Source organism: Neopsephotus bourkii, unplaced genomic scaffold (assembly GCF_033783945.1).
Source record: "Neopsephotus bourkii isolate Nb327-2 ecotype Australia unplaced genomic scaffold, CSIRO-AGI_Nbou_v1 NB_622, whole genome shotgun sequence".
Classification (NCBI taxonomy): Eukaryota; Metazoa; Chordata; class Aves; order Psittaciformes; family Psittacidae; genus Neopsephotus; species Neopsephotus bourkii.
This window is the reverse complement of record NW_026901122.1, coordinates 178,217-191,959: the sequence shown is the minus strand read 5'-3', so window position 1 is coordinate 191,959 and position 13,743 is coordinate 178,217. Positions and strand designations below refer to the sequence as shown.

The following is a 13,743-nucleotide window of genomic DNA, read 5'->3' as shown; positions in this document are numbered from 1 at the left end:
TAATTTATTATCTCTTTGTGTTTATGTATAGGCACAAAGGTTATATTTTATTTATAAGATTATATTTTTTATGCTCATTTCTCTGTGGCAAGATTTTGATTGAACATTTTTGAGACTTTTTTTGTCGCTGTACCAAACTATGAATATATGGTAAATTAAAAAAAAAAAGAAAAAAAGAAAAAAAGATTCACTCTTAAAAATTTGCCTTAGGAGACAAGAATCAGCTTGATTCACTCTGATTCCTGAAGAAATTCTGTTCTACTGCCACTGTAGTCCCAATTAGTTGAGGTGGCATTTAGCAGGTGGTAAGAGCTTGTGTACTTTTACACAGAGATACTTGCAGAGTAGGTTTCCAAAGGGCCTGGACAGTAGGATTAAGCACTGTTCAGAACATGACTTCCTATAAATGGTTGAAATTGGCTTTTTGGAGAAGGATATTACCAATACAGCAAGTGCAGTGGGGTGTTCTGTTATAGAAATACAATTGCTGTTGATCTTGTGTTGACATGGTTTGAAAAACTGCTGAACAAACCTTTCTGTACAAGGCTGCATGGAAACAGAGAGGTGCAGTTTGTCTGTGTGGAGAGCTGAATTAACTGAGAGAAGGAAATTCAAGAAGTGGTGCTAGGGAGGATGCTGTGACAGTTTTGTCTATAACTGCTGTGGAACCCAGGTAGATCTGTTCAATGTATCTTGGTTTGCTAAACCTTGGTATAGTCACATGGTGATTGTTTTCTGGTATCACTGCTATCCACTAGAAGTGCTTGGTTTACCTGTCTGTTAAAGGCTGTTTTGATTTAAGTTTGATACTTTCTTACCATCATTTTAAAGGATATATAGAAACTTTATTCTGTGTGTATTCAGATCTTGAGAATTAACACACATCATTACGAAGTTCAAGATCACAAGTGAATCATTTTAGAGAGATGTCACTGTGGTAAGAAATTCTTTTTTAAGAGCAGTTTCTGCATAAAATGTTGAGATGTAGTGTTCCTCATCTGTCCGTGAAGCAGTTTGCTCTTTACAAAGAGTTGTTATAAATAATTTCCCTCCCTCTCTTTTCTCCCTCTTTGAATGCATTCTATTGGTCATCAACTGGCACAAGCTCAAGGAAAAGATGACAACGTGCCTTTATGGGTACTCTTGGTTCATTTCTATAAATACGTTCAAACAAAATTAAATTGCTTTCTCTCCTTACTTTACTTTTTACTGTTTAACATTAGCAGAATTGCCTCCATGGTTAATCAGATGTAAACACCAAGCAGTGCCACTGTTCTTCAAGGTCTAGAATAGATGCCCGTGGATGTATTTTCCTAGTAGCATTCAGATTTCTGTTTTAAGAAATTACAGCTATGCAAACAAGCTTATCTGGGCCAACAATAAAAAAAAATCGTTGATTCTAATTAGGAGTTGTCACATAATAGAAAAGACAAGGCTTCTTTTGTTCCATGAAAAGCCTGCTTTGCCTGCTTACAAAAATGCATGGATTTCTTTCCAGTGGCTTTACATAATTGGTATGACAAAGTTTCAGTCCTGTGATCTTAGAGTTTCCAAGTGATTCAGACATACTTGTCAAACCTTGTTTAAGGTATTTGATGTTAATCTTTTACAGAAGCTGGTAGACTGCATGAACATAGGGTTTGCTTTGTCTAAAGAGTGGGCTATACATAAACTGAATTAAGGAATATTTATGTTGAGACTGCTAAGATTATCAAGAGTCCTTTTTTTTAGAAATGAGCCACTGTTGAGAAACAGGGCTGCCCCGCTCTGACTGACTCACAAGGACTCTTGGCTTTTGAATCCCTGGACAAATGTGGCCTGAATCCATTGTGTTAATTAACAATCTCAGCTACTAGGTTGTGACACTGATTTTACGTCTGCATCAGTGAAGTAGGTCCATTATCTTGTAACTTGTTGAGGAAAGAGACATACAGATTGAGCAAATACTGTAGAAATCATTAATTGATAGCTCTGCATACAGAGTGATTGAAAATATACAACATGTCACCAGTTAAACTCGGACTGTTAAACTCAGCTAAATGAGTGTCTGTGAAGCCTGGGTTGTGAACATGGCGTTTCAGTGAACCAGTGGAGAGTTTGGCTCCAAATTTAAAGCAAGCAGTCTGCAAGATTGTTGAACTGCTTTAATGGTGATAAGGTTCTCAAAAGTTTGTCGTGTGTTTGTGGGAGCTGACATTTCCTCATCCTTCAGCCATGCACAATGAAAAGCTTTGGGGTTAATGTCTTCATTTCATTTATGGTTTTCAGTGCAAGAAACACAGTGGTAATATGTTGCAGTTATTCTTAGCAAGGCTTAGAAGACAGCAAAAATGAAGTTATCCTAGCAGGTTCTGTTTACTAACTTTAGTTCTTATACTTCTTTCATCATATTAGCACCTGGGTGCTTTATTTTTTTCCATTACATAAGACGAGATGGGTTACTGAATCCATCACCATAGGCTGAAGTATTAGTATCCGTCTAGTACTAGTATCCTTCTGGTCTGTGCTGGTGTGACAGACTCTCTGTTAACATCAAGCAAAAATGGTACCTGGTCAGCAAAGAAATGGTATATCCTGACACTCTCTGAACCTGAGGGAGATAGGGAAGACTGAAGTGATCTGAATAAGGATAACTCTTGATTGCTCATAGGAAGGAGGATTGTGTTCATCCAGAACCTGGATATTTCCATGACCATGAAATTCTGATACAACTTTAGCTCAAATATGTTAGTACAAAACTGCTCTGTTTGTATTTCCAGAAAATAATAAGAGCTAGTTGGTTATCATCTGTCTCTCAGCATTACCTTGGGATACTGTTTTTCTTTTCTTCAATAGTATGTAATATAACTGAGAAGCATGAGGTCTTTAATGACTTACAGTTCACAAGGCAAGGTTACAGCAATGTTCAGCAAGAGGCAGCTGCAAGTTCTCTTTTAGATGTACTGAGGGAATCATGTCTCAGGTGTGAATGCAGAGAACATGCCCGGGAGTATGTGGACGTAGAACATTTCTGTCACAGTCTGTGCTTGTTGCAGAGACTGGGAACAGATGTATTTTCATAGACAACCTGCTGCTCATTTCTCTGGACTATGGGGAGGAAGGACATGGGTGTGTAGTATAACTTTGACATGCTTTCAAAAGGAAAGGAAGAAAATCAGCAGGCTTTACATCATATGTGCTGAGGACAATATGCCAGTTTTGACTATTCTTTTTTTTGTGTGCATATTTGCATTTTTTTCCCCCCAGTTTTCAACATTTATAGACAGGATTAAATCAATTTTGTATTGGTTGTGAAGATTTCTTTTCACAGTCCTTACAAAATTCTGTGAAGAGGGAGCAGTCCACAACACTAATCATGGGTATGTGGTGTATGGATCTATTCTAGCATGTACCCAGCAAGCTCAGAGTTTAGGCTGTTAGCTCATCTCTGTCTTTGTAAGACTGTATAGGTACAGTCTGTGTGATCCTTAGAGCCTCCCTCAGTGGACTAGTGACATAAACCATAAAAACAACATCTTTTTTTTTCTTTTTTTTTTTTTGGTGTGTGTGTATGTGTCAAAAAAAATCACAAACTCAGTTATTCTGTTTTACCTTTAGAGTGACACTGAGGAAGACAAAATAAATGTTCTGTTGATGTTTTAGAATCTGACTCATTACTGTGGGTTAGGTATATATACCCTGTGGTATTATGTATTCCATGAATTTTCATTTTTATCAAAATGTATTTGTTTAAAAAAAAAACAAACCCTAACCAAACAACTACTTTGTAAGATTCCTTTGTATGGTAAGAGTAAACTGAATTAAATAGCTTGAGCTCTTCCAATTTTTGAATGGTACTTGGCATTCTTTGCATTAACTCATTCAGTGTTTCAGCTTGCTTGATCATTAAAGTTTCCAGAAACTGCATGTTTTTCCTTCCTAAGTTAAAAGCTGAGACAAAATGTTATTTATCTTAATGAGCTGTGCATCAAATTTAATAACAGATTGGCTTTTCTTTTTAAGTTAATTAAAAACTTTACAAAGAAAAATGTTTCACTTGAGTCCCAGAAAAATAATTGTCCATTTTGTAAAAAAACCCTCCTCCACAAACAGTCACTACTCCTAAAACAAATGAAGATGAATAAAGTAATTGAAATGTGTTATTTAAAGTTGCACAGGAAGTTGTGAAGTATTTGACCTGTGTAAGACACATATGTTTTTGAAAAGCTAAAAGTGTAAAAGAAACACATCTGTCCCTGTGTTGTGTTTGTTTATTTATTTGATTGCTTGATTTATTTATTTTCTTTGAGTATTTTCATCTGTATTAGCCTGTGGGATAAGATTAAATGTTTTGTTCAGAGGTTCTATCTTCTCAGTCTGGTTATACCAGAGTTGCTAGCAGTATTTAGTCATCTAAGCTTCTTTGAGTTGTTGATATGAAAAGCTGATGAAATTTCTTAACTTAGGGAAAAAAGCTTTAGTTTTCTTCATTTGCTGATATAATTATGTACGAGATTTTGTAGGGTCAGAAGATGAGCTGATTTATGGTTATGGGCATTCAATTTCAAATGATTATATTACCAGAGCTTTACATGTTACTGGCCACCTGCACAACCATGATAAATTGTAATTTCTGAACACTTAGTCCACTACAGTTCCTGAGGTCAGACACGCGTTTTAATTTGCATTTGGGAGAGACTAGTTATATACCTGTGGTATACTACAAAACAACTAATAGGTAGTAGCTTGTATCTTGACAGCTTGCAGGTGTACCTGTTGACTGCTTATGAGAGAGAACTGTCAGAATCGTAAAACATCCTTGGCAGTTTTCAATAAGCCTGATTTTTAAAATGTTTGGCAATTTTTGCAGATTAGTCCCATTTTTTTTGTGAGGAAAATTCTGGATCATATCGTAACTGCTAGAAAGACAGACAAATAATACAATCACCAAACCACACACAAAACCAGCTGTTAAAAATTGGTATTATTTTTTGCTAGTTACATGACCTTGTAAAACGTAGTTCAATTGTTTAGATTTCTACGTTGGTTCTCATGGTGTAAGACCTGAAACTTGCTGTAAATCAACTGTTATCATGGGTAAGAGCTTTTCATCTGAAGTGAGAAATGTGATAAAGGGGTAGGGAAGCAGCAAAGAGCTTGATCACTGTCCTTCCAACAGAGATACACAGGGGCTTTAGGCTCTATTTTCCATAGCGTGTTGGGCACCTCGCAGTGAATACCTGACTGTCCTTGAACATGGCTTCCTGGGGAAATGTCATTAACACTTAGAATAACTTACTTACTTCATTATTGAAGAAGAGTTAATGAGATGCATCCTGTAAGCATGCAAGTATATAGTGTATGGTCCATATACCTATCTCACAGGGGAACCATCCCAGAAAATGTGAAGTTTGGCCTCACTGGCTTTCCACACACGTGTGGATGTGTTAGAATCTGTAGCTAGTTATGAATCACATTCTTAGTAATGATGCTATTGAAAACTTGTTTTGATTAGCTTTTCTTTGTAAGGTGTATGTAAACAGACATTTTGATTTTTGAGAGCTGCAACTTCAGAAAGCTCTGTTTTATTTGTTAGAAATATTTCTTCATAAAATATATCTCCTGTAAAACAAACTGCCTCCACTTGCTGCCTGTTACAACAGAAAACAAAATATCTCAATCTTGGCCATGTTTTGTGGTGACAAAAATCAGATAGCCGTAGTGTGGATGCCCTTTGGTTTAACTGGTGATGTTTCAGAGCACCCATGTGTTAGGGAGGATCACAAGTTTTTCTCTGATCTGTTTGAAGAATTATACCATCTGGCATATGGATGGCAGAACATGAATGAGATTGCTTGAGGTGTATTGAAAAGTAACACAGGCTTAGGCTACTACAGATAGTTAAGCTGCAAGACGCTAATCCTTTCACAGTAATAATAGATTTTGTTTGAGAAACTTGGATGATTCAGAAATATTTGAACACAAATCAAGTCCCAAAGATCACAATACCAATAATTAAAAGTCGACTTTGCTAGAGCTGTAAACAAGACTCTTATCTTGCTAAACTTGCTCTGAAATTCCAACTGGCAACTGAATTTGTATATTTTAAATAAGGCCAAAATAACAGAACAGCAGATGCTGTCCTGTCCTTTGTCTTTTTCTAATAAAAATGACTGATCCTGCTTAACGGCATCATTAATTCTGCATGCTGATCTCAGAGTATCTGCTTAACAACCCTTTGTTTTATTAAGATATTAAACACATATTTTCCCTTTTTAGTGTATAACCTGCCACTAGTGACATAAAAACACTTAAACATGGAAGCTTTTTCAGTGTTGCTGTACAAACCCATCAAATGCTAACCATTAACATGCTTTTTTCTCTTACTCCTAAGTAGGAGAAGATACCTCTGTTTTTCAAAGGCTTACAAACATTCCAATAGAGAATAAAACTGACTTCTCTTTTTGGGCAGGATACCATCGATGAGAATGACAGTGTCTTGGAAAAGTCACTTTTTCTAACCCTCCAGTGTACAATAGTAACTAGAAAACTCAGCTAACTCTGGAGTAGTATTGATTGCTGACTTTTTAAAAGGCATGCCAGCATTGTGTTTTGTCTGTTGAACGAAATGCTGTAAAGGCCTTAGTTTTCAGTCACTTGCTCTCTTGGAGTAATTTGTTTACCTGATTCTATTGCTAGATGTACTACCCAGGTACAAGCCACTTTTTTTTGTGGTGGATAAAGAGACTTAGCTGGTAAAGGAGTTTTATTATGTTTCTCTGCTGTAAAGGACATTGGTCTTGCTCGCAGAAAATGTTAGTACTTTCTTCTTTGTTTGAACCATACCTCTATTTTTCCAGTAATTGTTGTCTTTGACTTAGATCTCATTAGGATTATGCCAAGGTCACTGAATGGCATGTCAGCTTAATTACGGTGGCTTTCAAGCTGAACAGTTCTGGCTCACAAGTAGGAATTCACAGTTAGGTAAATGAACAATCTGAAGTCCCTGAGCTGCATACCATGCAATGCTTAGCTCTGTGCACTAAGATGCTGAGTGAAGACAGTGCTCCTTGGCTCCAGTAAATGGCAGCTGGAGTTCAAAAGCCCTTGACATGGAATAGGACTGAACCACCTTAAGGGCTGACCATAAGCTGCAGTTTTTAGCTGTGTAATTTTAAGCAACTTAGGCATGAACAGGCCTCTGTTTTCCCAGTTAAAAAGCTGTATAATGGTGGTGGGGAGTGTGAGATGTCTAGTACCCTAAAGGAAACAGTGACTTTTTCATTGTGAACAGTGAAGTATTAAATAGTTCTAAGCACTCCACAGGAAAAAAAAAAAAAAAAAAAAAAAAAAGAAGTCCCACCATCAGGTTAAAAGTACAGCTCTTCAGGAAAGGACTTTTTTGATCCAGAAGTCTCCATGTGATGAAAACAACTTTATTATAATTATGTCAGGACATGTGTCATTGCATGTGTTGTTACTTCAGTCTTAGATCTTTCTGCAGCTGCATGATGTGACCAACATAAGAATTCTGTTTGCAGTGACAGGCAGCTTCCATTTTTAGTTATCTCTGTTTCTTTTTAAACTCTGTGTTTTACCAAACTGACATCCACATATCTTATAGATCAGACTGCTGTGTGCTTCTATAATATAACTGGCTTTATTTTGCACTTCAAAGGTCTTTTGCAGTGGTGCTTATCTGCACAAACATCGGATGGACCTAATAAAAAATGTCAGAATACAGAGGAAAGCAGAATATAGCAAGAAACAGAATCTTTTTTTTTTTTTATTCCAAAGTAGATACATCAGCAACATCTATCATTTATCTTCAGTTATATTCACAGTCTTAGTGTTTATTTGGATTTGAGCAGAATTAACTTGGGTGATTTTGAGTAGAAGAGAGACAAGAGAAAAGTGCATTAAAAAAAAAAAAAAAAAAGTGTACCTTTTATATTGTCCCTAAAGTTCAAGTAACTGAAGTAAGTGTAAATCTCTGTTGGCAACAGACATTGTCAGTTGTAGCACTACATTTAGGCAAAATAGGCAAAAATAAAGGGTAGAGTTGTGTATCATGACCATGTTAAATTATAGTCCTAATGAAGGAAGCCAAGAAATGCACTGTTTCAAAAACCTAGTCGAGAGTATCTGTCATCTGATGGCTGAAACCAGCAATCTGAGGGACCTGTGCTACAAATTTGGATTTGGGCTAGAATTTAAGCCTAAGCAGACCATGGGCAAACGCTTAAAAAGCAATAACTAGAACAGAGCAGTAAGGACCAGTGATCTCTATCCAATATAGGATGAATATTGGTGCAGGGCAAACGAGGACTAGGACTAAGCAGTGAATGAGTTTCTCCACTGTATTGTAGTGGCTGTATCCTATGAGCGGTGTCCCGGTTATTTCATGCTACTCTGTCAACTTCACAGGCTTGTTCTTCATCTCCTGGAATATTGATTTATAGGAGCACAGCTGTGGTCAACTGTATCTTTATTATTTTATTTAGGCTAGACTGTTTCTAATTTAAAAAGCGACGTTGCCAAGTGGCATTGTGTAATTGATTGTGTGGCTGGGAGAGATAAAGCGCTGACATAGAAAATAACTTCTTGAGAGGCTTTTAAGTTTTCAGACGAAGTGTAGCTTTCACCTTCGCCTCAGCTTCTCAGGATGTCTGAATTGTGTTTTGCTGCAGTGGGTTCTGATCTCTTAAATGCCTCACCCAGGGAGAGAGAAGAAATTTTCCAGGACATGTGCCTCATGCATTTCTCAGGACTGTTTGCACAGGTTTATTTATTCTCAGTGTGATCTATACAGTAGCATGCTGTAGGCACAAGAGCATTTTAACGGAGGAAGAAGGAGAAGATGGGTAGGTTCAGGTTTTTGTAATACTTCATCTGTTTAATTCATTATCAGTAATTAAACTCATAGGCTGATTATGGAATGGAAAAGAAATACCACAAAATAGAAGTATTGTGTCTTTTACTCAAAAATGCACGTGGCTGTTGGCTCAGATTTTCCCAGATACTTTCACCTATGAATTCTGAGCTTCTTCTATGAAACCAGCAACAAAATGAACCATCAGCGTGCAAGTCTCTTTGAATTTCAGTTTCAAAATGAACCACTAACATACAGCCTTTCTTCATGATACTATGCTTGATTTCATTTTCGGTGGGATGAGATTGATAGATGAAAACTCTTGCAACTACTTCAACACAAATTAAGTAGCTGAATTCCTAGTTCATTCAGATATGAATGGTTATTGATGAATATATTTTACTGTGGTTGATTTGGCAATCAGTAACAGGCGTGCTTACATGTAGACTGATGATGGTCGACCCTAATCAGTTTGTACAGTTCGTTGTGACCTGATGCTTCCTGGGACACTGATCAAAGTCCTGCAAATCTTTCTAATGCAAAGAGTTATTCATTATACCCCTCAGCACATTCTTTGAGAGGATTGTCAGAAGATTTGTGATTTCTATAATAAATCCAAAGCACACAGAATAACCCCCAGTCAGAGGTGGCAGCCTCATATTACTGCATGATGGATTTCAGGACGTTAGTGGCTAGTATCCACAGAGATATGTAACATCTTCATTACTGTATATAGCAGGCTGGATTTCAAAAAATTATCTTCAAAACCCAGTATCTCAGGAGTAGCTTTCTGAATAGTCCACTATGCAACAGTGTTTAAGGGGCAAGAAGAAGTAACTGACCGTTCTTGCAGGATAGTCATTGATGTTTTCCTCTTCATTTTTTTCCTGACTCAGGGTTATGAAATACTAAAACAGGCATGAACATTGCTTAAGATAAAAAAATGAATTCTCTAAAATACTGTCATTATGCCATCCAGTTGAACATGTTTAGCTCTATAGTTTTCCATCAGCATAAGCAGATGTATCATGCAAGTGATAAAAAGAACAGGATATATAATATTCAGAATCTCTTCCAAACTTTTGAATTTCATGAATTGAACAGTGAAGGGCAGCCCCAGGTTATGTCACTTTAAGGGAAGGTTTGCTGTACAGTTCACATCACTGCAAAAGCTGGGTAAAATTAGATTTCTACCATATACCTTCTTCTCTGTCACTATTAGAATTTTATATTCAGAGTGCAAAGAACATAATCTCTCCTAGGACACAGGGGGAAGGAAAATCTCTTTCTACTTGATTTGAAGTTTTATTAATGTGGGCAAAAGTGATATCATTACAGCTGCATTGACATACAGGGTAGTTCAACACAGCTGTCACAGCTGCTCCTTGACAACTGGCCGTGCCTCTGAAGACAGCGGTCTTTCCTATGGAAAGACTCAGAAAAGAGGTCTGTGGTTCTCAGTAAGCTCAGGGAAGTCTAGCAAATGCAACTCCCTTGAATTTGGTTTAAACAGCATGGGATTTGCACCCAGGAGTCATAGTCTGCCTCTTCACTAATGCTTAATTCTCTCAGAGGGGCTTTGACCCCCAGGCTGTAACAAGTCTGCTGTCAAGGTAACCAAAACAACACCACCTTTTTCTAAGTCTAAAAATTTGCTCACATGCTTGAAGAAACTTGAAGACTATGTTAATAGTGCCATCTGGTGACATTTCATGTAACCCTGTGCTATTTCTGAAGCAATGCTATAATTTAACATGACTTTTTACTTGTGTATATTGAGAGTGTTTTCTGCCATGTTAAGAGAATAGCTAATGAACTAGATCCTCGAGCATCTTTTGCTCTTTTCTCTCATGAAGTACTTTTTTGTCTGTTTTCTCAACTTGAAGGCAGTTCTTTAGGTAAGGTGACAAGATGAAAGGTCTGCAATGTTGCCTTGCTTGGGATTTCCCTACTGTAGGAGAGATCTTTGACAGTATCAAATTGACAGCTGTTGAAAAAAACCCCAGTTTCTTGTTACTGTCTGCTACAGTATTCTTTACTTCTACTGATACAGGGTTAAGTGCTGTATCAGTAATGTGAGGAGAAAGACAAGGTACGCTTTACTCAAACTGATACATCAGTAGAGATGCATATATAATCACATGGTCCCAAGAAGACAGCACTAGAAAATTTGCAGTGCAAATGAAGCTGCAACATCAAATTAGAAACACATAAAATGGGAACCTGAGTACTTCTAGTACGTTTTTTTCTAATGTGAATTGTGTATGTATCTACCTGCTTCTAAAGATCTCACTTAAAGTGGCAGGAGCATTAAAATTAATATCTTCAGTTGTGCCTCAAAGTAGAGAGAAACTAGAAATAGTTATGTTGGTAGCCCATTTGCATCGTTAATTATACTTACTGTTAAAAATTATGGACGTTATATTAATACTTTCAGCTTTTGACATTATATTAATACTTTTCAACTAAATCATTCAAACTAAGAACTAAATTAAGTGTACTTCAAATAGCAGGGAAATGCTTGCAAGAACTTAAGACCAAACTATAAGAATTGTATTGTGTTAATGAATTGTGACCTGTATAATGTAGCTGAAGAATATTTTTCAGTCATGCTCAAATAGAGGTAAAAAAAAATAATTTTTGCAAATAAATTAAAATTTCAAGCAATTAAAAGCTTTGATCAAAGCAAATATTTGGGCTACGGTCTGTCATTAAAACAAATGTTCCAGTCATTCAAGAGGGATTTTAATCTGGAGAGTTAAAATCAGGAGGGAGTTTTCTTTAATCTGCCACTGCAGATATTAATGTCTAATTGTCTTCATTTATAATAGTATTCTTCTGAATATTGTAACATCTACATAACTTCTTTTTAAGCATGGTTTAACAATGTTTTATCATTACCTAAAAAGTGAAGTTGCAATCTGATAATTTTAAAATGCTTTGAGTTCTGAAGCAGTATTTAAAATGGATTTTAAATGTTTCAAGAAAAACCTAAATGATCTGAGGTATATTTATAAACTATGTCAAAGGCATCGTAGACTGTGTTATTAAGGGGTATTGGGGGCCTTTTTTCTTTCAGTTATATAGGATCAGTGAATCCTATATAATTGGAAGGGACCTTAGACCTTAAAGATCATCTAGTTCCAAACCCCCTGCAATGGGCAAGGACACCTTCCACTAGATCAGGTTGCTTCAAGCCCCGTCCAACCTGGCCTTGAACACAGTCAGGGATGGGGCAGCCACAGCTTCTCTGGACAACCTGTGCCTTGCCACCCTCATAGTAAAGAATTTCCTCTTAGTGTTCAATCTATATCTCCCCTCTTTCAGTTTAAAGCCATTCCTCTGTCCTTGGTTCAGCAGTAGCAGTCATTTTTCTTCTTCTTAGTAGCTGGTGCAGTGCTGTGGTTTTGACTTTCAGCCTGGGAACAATGCTGGTAACAAACACCAATGTTTTCAGTTGTTGCTCAGTAATGTTTACTCTGACCAAGGACTGAGTCTCATGCTCTGCCAGGGAGGAGGAGAAGCCGGGAGGAAACAGACAGGACAGCTGACACAGACTAGCCAAAGAGATATTCCATACCACAGCACATCATGCCCAGTATATAAACTGGGGGAGAGTTACCCGGAAGAGCTAGATCACTGCTCGGGTCAGATTGGGTGTCGGTCAATGGGTGGTGAGCAGTTGTATTCTCTTCCCTTGTTACTTCCCTTATCGTTATTCTTACTGGTGGTAGCAGCAGTGGTTTTGTGTTATACCTTAGTTACTGGACTGTTCTTATCTCAACATGCAGGAGTTACATTCTTTCCATTCTCCTTCCTGTCCCTTCAGGAGCAGGGGGAAGAAGAAAGTGGGGAGTGGACGAGCAGTTGCGTGGTTCTGAGTTACTGGCTAGTCTTAAACCACAACACCTCCTTGTCCTGTCACTACAAGCCCTTGCAAAAAGTCTCTCCCCAGATTTCTTGCTGTCTTCCTTCAGGTACTGGAACACTGTTACATGTGTTCTCTTGTTATAAGCGTTCTCCAGGCTGAACAAGCCTGACTCTCTCAACTTGTCTTCATTGGATGAGATGCTCTAGCCCTCTGATCAACTTTGTGGCCCACCTCTGGACTTGCTTGAGCAGGTCCATGTTGGTCTTGTGCTGGTGACACCAGAACTGTATACATTACTCCAGGTGGGGTCTCTCGAGAGCAAAGGAGTTAAGAGAAGCTGACTGTTTAGGTTTTTGACAGCATGGAACCAAACTGTAAATGCTTGCGATAAATCCATTGTGTTTTGTTATGGTTATACAGCTTTGAGTGATGTGTGACTGATGTGACATTCTTAGTCTTGATGGTTAATTTACATTAAAGATACCTTGCTATGTAAGTCGATTGATGTGTGTGGCTGTGAAAAATTTGTGCCAGGTAAAATTTTAGCCATATATTTACCATGCAAAAATTAAATACCTGCTGTTGCACCCGGTGGTTTTTTAATCGTTTTCTTGCTTGCCTTGTAATGGATCACATTCAAGTGCTTTCATCAGTGGTTTCTGTTTAGGGTGCATAATGACAATGCAGAGTGGCATGGTGTGTACTCTGTAGTCATTTTATAGAACTTTATATAGATATAGTGGCCTTCCTTATTTACTGGAACAGTAAACTTGGACAGAAGGTTTGCATACTTTTTTGTAGGTGTAATCACTAGATATATTTGTAACTGAAACTATAGTAAATCATTGTGAAATTTAACTGGTTGTGTTGTTGCAAAGTCAAGACATACTGAGTAAATATAATTCTTTGAAGGATGTGTTGCTTATTTGATCTTCTTGTTGGCACTAAATGGAAAACATTGCATTGTTTTTGTATTTGATGGAAAAAGTTTTCTCGTAAGAGATATATGGGGTATATGGCT

General features: G+C 37.3%; 1 protein-coding gene across 5 annotated transcripts in view; it reads left to right on the top strand.

Annotated features, from left to right (window-relative positions):
* Positions 1-13,743, top strand: part of GLIS3 (GLIS family zinc finger 3) — a 155,044-nt gene that overhangs the window by 48,153 nt on the left and 93,148 nt on the right. The window lies entirely within an intron of this gene.